General features: G+C 45.8%; 1 protein-coding gene across 1 annotated transcript in view; it reads right to left on the minus strand.

Annotated features, from left to right (window-relative positions):
• The window catches only part of LOC145401920 (uncharacterized), an 88,736-nt gene that overhangs the window by 47,625 nt on the left and 28,861 nt on the right, over window positions 1–12,250 (minus strand). The window lies entirely within an intron of this gene.

The following is a 12,250-nucleotide window of genomic DNA, read 5'->3' on the forward strand; positions in this document are numbered from 1 at the left end:
CATTTGACAGGGTAAAGAGGTATATGGAACTTTAGTAGTCTTTAGGCAGTTATGTAATGGAAATCCCTTGTCAGGGCAGTCCCAGGAGGAAGCAAGGAGTCAGCAATAATGATGACGATGATGAAGACAACAACGATGATGATGAAGATAGAAAATGCAAAGGCAATGATGATGGTGATGATGTGGACAACAATGACAATGATGATGATATGACTTTAATTAATACTGTGGTCTATACATGCAGTTCTCTGCCTATGAGGACTTACCACAAAAACTTTACAAAAGTAATAAAAAAAGTACATCAACTGTATTTTAGGCATACAACTGTCTGTACAGTATAGGTACATTCATTACTCACCAATTTCCAAGCCTGCTACCTCAATCTCATCCTCACTGTCATCATCACTCATAGGTATTGTGGCTGGACGAGATGCTGTTCAGGTGGCTGGTTGGCTGCATGATGGTGTAGGCAATGGTGAAGGCAGTACAGGAATGGTCAGCTTCAAGCAGGTGTCGACTGTTGTTTGCCTGAACGCCCATTTGTTCTAATTTCTGATGAACAAGTCATGAAGTTCTCAGAATGAATTTGAGGCTTTTGGGAAGGGTGATATGACATTAGGGTGCTCACAGTAATCAATGAGGGTATCCAAGGCTTCCCTGACTTTCACACCCTTAGGCATGGGGGCAGCAGGATCATTGTCATCATCACTTCTTGCTTCATCAGTGGGATCCAGTACTGTTTTGGCAACTTCAACATTTGAATTTGGTGGGAGGCGCGATGCATAACTAATTGAGCACAGACTAAAAGAAAACATACGAAGCATGCGAATGGTGGTGACGCGGTGTGGGTGTTTGTTATTGTTTGTTATTTGTGGGTGTTTGTTATCGATTCGTTCTGCCACCTACAAGCCCCTCTGGGGGTAGGGGGGTTTGTCAAGAATACTCCCCCAGTATCCCTGCTTGTCGTAAAAGGCGACTAAAAGGGTTGGCGGAGGGTTAGTGCCCCTCCCCGGAAAACAACCAACTAAAAAAAACAAACAATAAGCCTCGGACAAGGACTGACCAAACGTTGACGACCAAGGACCGGACAAAGGACATTGCAATTGGAACGTGGAATGTAAGGGGAGCAAATGATGAGGTGAAAGAGAGAGAGATTGTCCAGGTGCTTGAGGATGCGAAAGTGGATGTATGTGGAATAACTGAAACAAAATAGAGAGGAGAAAGTGTGAGAGAATGGGAGTATGGATGGGGTATATGTGCAGGAGTAGGTGAGAATGAGAGGGCAAAGGAAGGAGTATGTATAGTTGTGAGTAAAAGATGGAAGAGGAGCATAAGACAGTATGGATCAGTTGGATCAAGGATTGTGTGGGTAAAGTTGAAAGTTGGAATACAAATGTAGGCGATTGTGTGTGTGTATGCGCCAACGCAAGATCGTGCTAGAAGAGTGAGAGAAGAGTTCTGGACAAATGTAGAAGTATGCATGGAAAAGTTTGGAAGGAATGATAGAGTGTTTTTGATTGGTGATATGAATGGTAAAGTTGGGAATGTGAAGGTGGATGGAATAGTTGGTGAGTGGGGTGTGCCTGCTGAGATAGATGAGAATGGGAGTGCGTTAGTGGACATTTGTGCTGGGAGGGGGTTGGTGATAGCCAATACCTTCTTCAGGCATAAAATGATCCACAGGTATACATGGTGAGTGATGAGAAGGGTGGGTGGTGAATTGAGTGAAAGGAAGGCAATGATTGATTATGTGTGTGTGGATGAAAGGATGCGAAGATGTATATTGGATGCAAGAGTTTATAGAGGTTGGGTGAGTGGACTTTCTGACCACTACTTGGTGGTGGCCAGAGTTAAAGTTCAAGTAAGATGGAGGAATAGAAGAAGGGAAAGACGAGAGGAAGGACTAGTTGCAAGGAGAGTGGAAAGGTTACAAGAGGATGAGAAAAAGGCAGAGTATAAGAGAGAAGTGGAGGAACGATTGGGCAAATATGAGTTGGAGCAGATGGGGGATGTGGAAGGTGTGTGTAGAATATTTACAGAAGAAATATGTGCAGCATGTGATGTGGTGTGTGGAAGGAAGAGAAGACGGAGGGGGGTGCAAGGAACAGCGTGGTGGACTGAAGAGGTGAAACGGGCTGTGGCACAAAAGAAGAAGGCATACAATGAATGGATGAGAAATAGGGGCGTGGAAGAAGTTGAGAGGCGGAAGAGAGAGTTATATGTAGAAAGAAAGAGAGAGGTGAAAAGATTAGTAAGAGAGAGTAAGAAGAGAGTGGATGAGGAATTTGGAAGGAATTTGAGTGTAAAGTGGAGGGACTGTAAGAAAATGTTCTGGAAAGAGGTGAAAAGAGTAAGACAGGGTGGAAGTGGAGTTAGCAGGGGAGTGAAAGATAAAAATGGTAGATTACTAGTGGAGAAGGGAGAAAAAGTGAGCAGATGGAGAGAACACTTTAAGGAATTGCTGAACGTGGAGGATGGAAGTAATGCGAATATAAGTGGCTGGGGAATGGCTGGAAGAAGGAGGGAGGTGAGAAGACAGGAAGAAATCAGTAGGATAGAAGTTGTGGAAGCAATGAAGAAAGTTAAATCAGGGAAAGCCCCAGGAATTGATGGAGTGTGTGGTGAAATGCTGAAGCATGGGGGAGAGATAGTAGTAGAATGGATGTGGAAGATGTGCAGATTGGCCTGGGAGGAAGGTAGAGTCCCGGAGGATTGGAAGTCAGGTATAATTATTCCCTTGTACAAAGGAAAAGGGGAAAAAGAAGTGTGTGGTAATCATAGGGGCATTTGTCTTCTTAGTATAATAGGAAAAGTATATGGTAGGATACTTATTGACAGAGTTAGAGAAAGAACAAAGAAATTAGTTGGAGAAGAACAGGGAGGCTTTAGGAAGGGAAGAGGTTGTGTAGATCAGATATTCATTCTCAGATCTTTAGTGGAAAAGTTTCTAGAGAAGGGAAAGAAGTTGTATGCGGCTTTCATGGATTTGGAGAAAGCATATGACAGGGTGGATAGACTAGGATTGTGGTTAAGAATATATGGAATAGATGGGAAGTTGTTGAATGCTGTGAAGAGTATGTACGATGGTGCGAAGGCTGCAGTGCGTGTGGATGGTGAACTAAGTGAATTTTTCTCTTTGAAAGTTGGGTTGAAACAGGGATGTGTCATGTCTCCATGGCTGTTCAATCTGTACATGGATGGGGTAATAAAAGAGGTACAAGGTAGGGTAGTGGATGTTGGAGTGGCCCTGGTGAGAGAGGATAGTGTTTGGAAACTCCCTGTACTGTTGTTTGCAGATGATACCGTGTTGTTGAGTGAAGACGAAGGGGAGCTGCAAGGCTTGGTGGATGAGTTTGAGAGAGTGTGTAAGAAACGGAATCTAAAGGTGAATGTAGGGAAGAGTAAAGTGATGGTCTTTGAGAGAGGTGAAGTCAGTGAATGTACAGCGAGGTTGGATGGTGAGGAATTGGAAAATGTGAGTACGTTTAAGTACTTGGGTAGTGTGATGAGTAAGGATGGAGGTTTGGAGGGTGAAGTGCTTGAAAGAGTACAGCAGGGAAGAAAGGTTGCTGGTTCTTTGAAAGCAGTGATAAGAAACAGGGAAGTGAGCATGGAAGTGAAAAAGTTACTACATGACCGTATTGTGATACCAACTCTAACGTACGGAAGTGAAGCTTGGACGTTGTTGGAAGGACACAAGTCAAGAGTGAGAGCCGTGGAAATGAGTTATTTAAGAGGAGCCTGTGGAGTCACATGGAGAGACAGGCTGACGAATGAGGATATAAAGGAGCGTTGTGGTGTTGATGTGGATGTGATAGGAAGCGTTATGAGGAACACACTGAGGTGGTTTGGCCATGTGGAGAGGATGGAGGGTGAAAGACTGACGAAGAGAGTGTATGTGAGTGAGGTGGAGGGGGAAAGAGGGAGGGGGAGGCCGAGGATGAGATGGAGAGATGGGGTGGAGAGGTATATGAGAGAGGGGGGTGTGAGTTGGGAGCAGGGGAGTGAAATGGCGGGGGACAGGGCGACTTGGAGGCGATTTGTTTGTGGCCACCCCAAACGGGATTGAGGCGTCTGGCAATAGATAGATAGATAGAGGTCTGGATACACAAGTGATTACTGCAGTACAGTATGACCACACACAGTCTGCCACAAGGGTATAGGGAAAAAAAAACTCCATCTTGCGCAGTGTTTGAGATAAGTTGGTGCAAAAGGTGTAAGAGTGAGGTGAGGAACTGCTGAATGGATAAACAGGAATACTCTGAGATGATATGGACAAGTACAAAGAATGGATATGTAGAGTAATCCCTAGATTATCTAATATAACAGAGCCAAAGGCATGTCCAGATGGTGGCTCTGTCTGGATAGTGGACTTCTCCCCTGCCCCCCCCTTTGTACACACCCTAACTGTGAAAGCCATTGTAAAAGGCCACTACAGTACAACGTACAACACTTACTCCTGGCATTTTACACTACTCTACCTGGTCAAGCAGACCTATAAACCACAGCCAAGCAATAACTATGATCAACCAGACCCATCAACCACAGGCAAGCAATGACCATGGCCCTAAAAGCATGACAAAAATATAAAAAATGGCCCAGCTGGGCAAAAATGTTCAAGTGGCCATGATTTCCACCCGCATGCAAGTATTTTGTCCAGTTAAATGGAAAAATGTACAAATAATGGTTTTGAACAGCCAGATCATAGCATCAAGATACTGGATGGTCCGGTTAATGTATGTCAGGATAATTGAGGGATTAGCGTATTGTATATTAGGTAAAAAAAAAAGAAAAAAAAAGAAAAGAAACTGTGTGACAGTGATATTGAGGGCAACGTTAGCAGAGGCAGACCTTAAGTAGTGTGGAAGAAGAGAGTGGAGGAGTACACTGAAGAAAGAGTAGGAAAAGGGAGAGGAGCACCCGAGGGAATGGGAAAGGTGTGTGAGAATGTGAGGATAAGGTAGCCTGGAGGCATTTCTGTCATGACCATCCCCTGTACGAGGTTTGCAGGAGGAAGCAAGGGGTTGGAGATGATGACAATGATGATAATGATAAGAGATGTTGTGGTAATAGAGGTAAGCTGCAAATTAATGCTGATTTTGAGAGTGCAGTATCAAATGGACAGCATACAGTAAGGGAGAGATAGGAAAGATTAATCTTCTTGGAGAGGCTCTTGAGTAAATAGAGTTTTGTTAACTGGGGATATGACAAGCTAGACGTGGGGCTGGAGCTTGCTCAGTAAAAAGGGTAAGGAGTATCTGGAAGAAGTTTATGAAGTTATTACCTCTCCTGACACTGAGAGGGCTCTCCCTCTGTGCTAAGGTGTCCTTGTAGGCAGCATGTGCAGGAAGTGTAATGCTGTATAGTAGTGAGACTTGAGTAGTAAAGGAGAAGGATATTCATTGGCTCAAATGTAAAAAGATGAGAATGACCATATGGATGTGTAGTGCATCCTTGAATGACAGTCCTGGGGGGATAGTACAGCATACAAAGAGGTGAGAGGAAGGATGGGACTTGAATGCATAGCAATGTGATAAGAAGGGGCAAACTGAAACAGTCTGGGCATGTGAAGAGGATGGTGAATCACAAATGGGTGCAGAGGATGGGCAGCAGTATCATTAAGGACAGAGTTGCAAAGGGCAGACCAAAAACGACTTGAGACACCGTCATACAGTTAGTGCTGTACCTGATGTGATTCGCCAAACCAATATATCACCGATATTTGCATTTTTCCTGATACCAAACGAATACCAATACTGTACTTACGGTCAATATCAGGATATCGGATGCGAATGTAAGAAACATTAATATGCCATTTACTCAAGATTTTGTTTATTGCTTTCCATTATTCTCTGTGAAAGAGTGATGTTACCTTGAAAGTGTTCTGCAGCTTAATGAACAGTCTTACTGAAAGCCATTAAGGTTCAGAATACAGGGTCGTAACCGGGACTTGAAAACGGACATGGCAAACACAACCCCACTAGGGGGGTTCGGGGGAATGCTCCCCCAGAAAATTTTTTTTTGCCCTAGCACCAAATAATGTAATTGCAGGTGAATCTGAACAGATTTAAATTAAGTAACTCGGAAAATTTAAAAAATGATGCTACAGGTGTACGTTTTTATTAATGCCAACTTTAGGGGTTGGGTGCACTGCTAAAGAAGGGGAGGGGGAGAAGAGATGCTAGACGAGGCAGCTGCCTCAAGGCGGTTACGGGCATGGAATCCTGTAGATCTCAATTACCCGGATGCTACGTCTCCAGTATGCTCCGTATACAGACATTAGGCCTTGGCTCTATTAGGTCCATAACGGTTTTTATTTGTCCGTATCTGGATTTATTTGTCCATAACCGGACATAAAAGCTCTGACTTAGGTGGCCGGCCGACCTACAAAGTAAAAAAAAAGGTCGGTTGGGTGGCTCACAGGCCCCTCTGTCCACACGCAAGGAATATACCACAACCCACATGCAGAGCAAACAAGGCTTTCTGGCTTCCTACCGAATGGTCGAAATCCCCCGGCCACCCCGATCACCAGAAACATACTGGCAGCACCTGAGGAAAACAGATGTAACCCACATGCTGAGCGAGAATGGCTGTCCAGCTCCCTACTGAATGGTTGAACTCCCCTGGCCACCCCGATCGCTGGTAACATTCCGGCAGTGCGCAAAGGAAAACAGACGTAACCCACAAGCTGTGCGGGAATGGCTGTCCAGCTCCCTACTGAATGGTTGAAATCTCCCGGCCACACCGATCACTGGCAAAATTCCGGCAGCACCCAAGGAAGACAGAGCATAATCCACAAGCCGAGAGAAAATGGCTGTCCAGCTTCCTACTGATTGGTTAAAATCCCCTGGCCACCTGGGTCAGTCGGAAACTCCGGCCATGCACGGCCGTCCACCCACATACCAAATGGTCAATGCTGCATTGCCGTCTGGATTACTCGGCCACTTCTTAGACCCACGATGTGTGGGGACCCAGTGTTTCTGCCACGTTCTGACATTTGCCTGGGTGAGTGAAAAGGGCCCTTGCACTCGTAGGTGAGTGTGCTGCTTTTTGCTTGCATGCGCATAGCCAAGCATGGGAAGACACATGGCAACGCTGTACACTCCCCAGCGGTACCGCACTACAGTTCCCACCTTTGTCTCTCCGCGTGTGGACATGCTTGGCTGAGGTTAAACAATGGCTGCTTCCATTGCTGTGTTTGTGGTGGTGCCCTACCTTCTCCAGGCCTTAATTCTCCTCTGCAGTGTTCTTGTGAGTGTGATGTTGGCCCTACCATCACCTGAGAAACGCAAGAGGAGGGTTTTGACCCCGAAGAAGAAGCGTGAGATATTGGGCAAGGTTGACTCGGCCTGGCCGACTTCACACATCCATCCATCATCTAATCCTACGTTGCCCCATGAGAAGCGTAGGAGCCCGGGGCTAGGAAAGTTGGTCTTGGCATTTAAGATGACCAGCCTCACTCATCCCTGAGTGGCATTACATGAGCAATAAACCCCAACCACCCCTTGGATATAAACCTTCACCGGCTCAATCCGACTGGAGCACCTTTATTACCCACTAAACCACCAGGAGCCAAAATTTGGTTATATGGTTACCACCCAGTGTAGTAAATGGTTTCCTGGTGTACAGGAAACCATTTGGCTTGTCACTCACTGTAGAGTCACCCACAGGCAGAAGGAAGAGGAAAGAATGAAAGAAAGAAAGACACAAGAGGGAGTGTAAAGTCACCCACAGGCAGAAGAAAGTGGAAAGAATGTTTTGCGTGAATATGATTTGGTCCGTTCAGCTCTGATATCAAGAAATCACAGGACAAACTGACTCAGTACTGACAGGACTATGACGATACCACTCACAAAAGGTGACTGGAAGGTGATGTCCCAGCCCTGCCGTGCCAATATTGACCAGTCAACTTTGGCTTGGTTCCGCCAGCAACTGGGTGCTCGCATGCTTGTACGTAGGACTGAGTTGCAGGCTGCAGCCGAGAAGTTTGCATGCCTGCACAACGTGCATGACTTCAAGGCATCCAAGGGTTGGCTCTTCCGGTGCACACTTCGACATCGACTTACTGGTCGTAAGGCACATGGAGAGGATTTGGATGTGGCAGCGGAGGATGTTGAACTGTTCTGCCAGAAAGTGCAGCGCCTGATCGAGAAGGAGGGCCTTGCTCTCGGTCAGGTATACAATGCTGATGAAACTGGCCTGTTCTTCCACTTCTTGCCCACCAACACCCTGGCAGAAGAGAAGGAGAAGATTGTGCCTCACTGAAAGTTGTCCCAACAACACCTCAGTGTTGTGCTGTGCCAAGGTTAACGGGATACACTGCCTCAAACCCATTATTGTTGGACGTGCAAAACATCCACATTGTCTCCGTGGGTTGACGGATAGCCTGCCTGTTGTGTGGTACCATTCTGTGAAGGCCTGGTTTACCACAAAGATCTTCAGAGATTGGTTCCACAGACGCATTGTCAAGAAGGTTATCTGATATCAAACAGAGGTACTTCGTAACCCTTGCGGCCAGGTGAAGGCTCTCCTGATTCTCAACAATGCCCCTCCGCATCTGTTAGAAAAGGATTTGGATTCTGATGACGGCCACATTAGGTGCATGTTTCTGCCACCTAATACGACTGCTCTCATTCAGCCAATGGACCAAGGTGTTATTGTGGCAGTTAAGAGACTGTCCTGTCGGAGGTCTCTTGACGAGGTGATGGTTGTGCTTGAGGACGAGAAAGGGGTCGACACATGTGGGGAGCAGATCATGGAGAACCTGCGGCATTACAACATCGTCTGCAGTGTTCAACTGGGCCAATGCTTGGAAGGAAGTCTCCATCAAAACCTTGGAAAGTGATTGGTCTCGTCTCCATCAGGGATGCAAGGCTGTGCACAACTCTGGAGGATTTGACACGGAAGATTTCCAACCTTGGCTACGAAAAGCAGGCGAGGATGTGGACATCGATGACATGAGGGATTGGTTGGACGACAACAACGGCAGTCCAGGTTATCAGACGCTGTCTGATGAGATCACTGCTGCTGTCTCTGTGGGGCAGACAGAGGAAAGTAACGAGGACAAGGAACCTGGCTCTGGCCACCGTGCCACTCCATCACTCCCTCGTCTTGATGCGCTGCAGGCCAGCGTTGAGCAGGTGCTCAAATGTGCCAAGCACCCTCACTGCAACTGGGAGTTGGTGCCACACAAGTTGGCAATGGATCTGTGGGCAGTCAGGGACACTGGCACCCTCCAACAAAATCACTGCACCTATCGTCAGACGAAGATCGACTCCATTCCTAAAGCCTGACACCCCCATGGGTGCCAGCCCCTTCTCCCCACCACCACCACCACCACCACCATCACCTGCCTGACCCCCGTCTTCACTTTTGGACCCATAACTGAGCACATTGACAGACACTGAGTTGCTGTTAAATATGAGCTTGAGACTGTCTTCAGAGAGTCCTGAGGTGGGAAGGGCTCCATCACCTCGCTGCATGTCCCCACTCATCAGCTGGCTTCAGCAGATGATGATGATGATGATGATGATCATGATGATGGTGGTGGTGGTGACGACAACGACGATGATGACGAAGGAGGAGGAGGAGTTCTCTGACCTTTGCTAGGTGGCTGTGTTAGCCACTAGACCACATGGAATGCCTGTATACCTGCAGCAACTTGGCGGGTTACGACGCCTGTCTGCTGTTTGCTGGTGGTAAGTGTACTGTGTTTTTTTTAATAATTTTTACTGTTTATCCATTTATTTCTTAGTGTTTAGGATTATACTGCATATTGCAATGTGTGTTCTGATGTCTAAAAACAGATGAAAGGTTGCAGAACACTGCCAAAATTAGGAGTGGTACTGTGCTTATATATATATATATATATATATATATATATACAGTAGAACCTCGGTCCTCGAACACAATCCGTTCTGGAAGGCTGTTCCAGGACCGAATTGGTCGAGGACCGAACTAATTTTCCCCATAAGAAATAATGTAAATCATTTTAATCTGTTCCTAGACCCCAGATGCTTACCTATTTAAGTTTCAGCACTGGTACCAGTGCTTTCCTTGACGAGGTGACTGTATATTTCTCTTGCCTTTTCACAAATTATATACTCACTAACACTGTCTCCTGCTAACTGTTTCTCATTGATGAAGATAAGCAATAATTTTTCCACTTCTTCAATTATTTTCCACACTACTTTCCTCTTTTCATTGCCAGTAGCCGTACTGGATGAACTTGCTTTCTTTGGAGCCATTATTAGGGGCTAATACTGCACTGAATCAAGAAAAATGTGAAGCACAGCAGGACGGCCACGTTGATGAACAACAAAGGTGGACGCGTGACTGTCGGTCGGCCAGCTTCCCTTCGTTTGGCTACGTTCAGGTTGGTCGAGGTCCGATATTTTGGTCGACCTCTGGAGCAAAAATTTCTTGAATTTTTTGGTTGAGGTCCGATTTGTTCGACATGTGAGACGTTCGAGGACCGAGGTTCCACTGTATATATATATTTTTAATGCAGTGTTTTCTTAGTGATTAGGATTATATTGCATAATGCAATGTGTGTTCTGATGTCTAAAAACAGTCAAAAGATCAGAGAACACAGCCAAAATTAGGAGGGGTACTGTGCATTTTGGCAGTTTTTTTTTTTTTTTGTACATTGTTTATGTATTGTCTTCTTAGTGTTTAGGATTACCGGCATACTGCACATTCAAATGTGTGTTTTAATGTCTAAAAAGAGCCAAAAGACCACAGAACACTACCAAAATTAGGAGGGGTGCAGTGCATACTGGTAGGGAGGTGGCAGAGGTAGTAGTAGTAGTAGTTGTTCCCTAGGTAGTCTGGCTGAACAGCCCCGAGTCCCTAAGGAAGGCCATGGCCAAGACAGGGCTTTCCCACAGAGCTCTCAAGGAGTGTATGTTGTGTTGTTGGTGCAGGTGATTGTGTTCAATGCAGTCTTAAATAATTTGCTTAATAGTATGGGGTGCTGTGTTCCATCCTGGACAGGTATCAGTGACAGAGTCATCCAGCCTCTTCTGATAACTCAAGAGGGCTGGATGATGCCCATACCTCAGCCTGGCCAAGTGGACCTTGTCCCCATGAGGGAGACAGGATTCAGAAGGATGGATATCAGGAGGTCGTGCATGCAGCTGCGTGTTGTCTTTGAGGGACTGAATGGAGCGGCGAGTGATTTGGATATGTATAAGCTTCTGGAAGCTGGTCTGAGGCGGGTGAGGAGGGAGATATGACAGTAACTGTTTATGATATCGTGTGCTGGGTGTTGTTTTTGATGTTCCTTGGTGTGTCTGTGGATGTGCTGCCATGTAGTGTAGTGGATGGTGTCGGTTTGTGGAGACTGTGGCAAGAATTTGGGTGCCTCTCATGTCTAGATGATCCTTGACTTTGAGGACTTTGGCTTCTTGGTGTAGGTGGTCTGTGGGTGTAGTAGCTGTGCAGCCTGTGATTATTTTTAGGGTCTTGTTCTGTATGGTCTGTAGAGTGTCACAGTGTGTTTTAGTGAGGTTAGAAGCTCAAGCAGGGCTTCCATAATTCATCACTGAACGTATATATTGTTTGTATACTGTGGTGGTGATTTCTTTGTTGTGTCCAAATGTTGTATGGGCAACTGACCTCAAAGCATTGAGTCTTGGTGTTAATTTATCTTTAATGTTTGTGATGTGTTGTTTAAATGAAACTGACGTATTGTATGCTACACCAAGGATTTGGGGTGTGTGCGAGTGTGGTAGGGGAGTGTTGTTTATGGTGCGGCGTGGAATGTGACTATGTTCTGCTGTCCAGTCTGTGAGAAGGTCACTGTAGATTTGGCTGGGGCTATTTTGAGCCTGTTTGTGATGAACCATTCATGTAGTGTGTTGAGGTAATGTTGGAGGATGTGTGTGGCTCTGTTTGCGTTTTGGTGTGTACATGTAAGAGTTATGTCGTCCGCATAGGAAGCTAGGTGTATTTGTGGTGTGTGAGGTGTAGGTATGTTCTGCATGTATAGGTTAAAAAGGGTAGGGGACAAAACAGATCCTTAGGGGACGCCATTTGTGAAGTTTCTGATGTTCGAAGATTGACCAGCAAATGTTACGTGTGAACATTTGCCTGCCAAATAGTTTGCCAGCCATCTTTTTATGTTATTGTGCATGTTTGTGTTGAATATTTTGTTTGTGTGATTGTGGCGGGGGATGGCATCAAATGCTTTGCTAAGGTCTGACTAGGAATGTCCTGTGTGGTGGCCTAGCTTATTGGTAGGGTTATG

This window comes from Coenobita brevimanus, chromosome 57 (assembly GCF_032717465.1).
Source record: "Coenobita brevimanus isolate Jiangsu-jjx chromosome 57, ASM3271746v2, whole genome shotgun sequence".
NCBI lineage: Eukaryota > Metazoa > Arthropoda > Malacostraca > Decapoda > Coenobitidae > Coenobita > Coenobita brevimanus.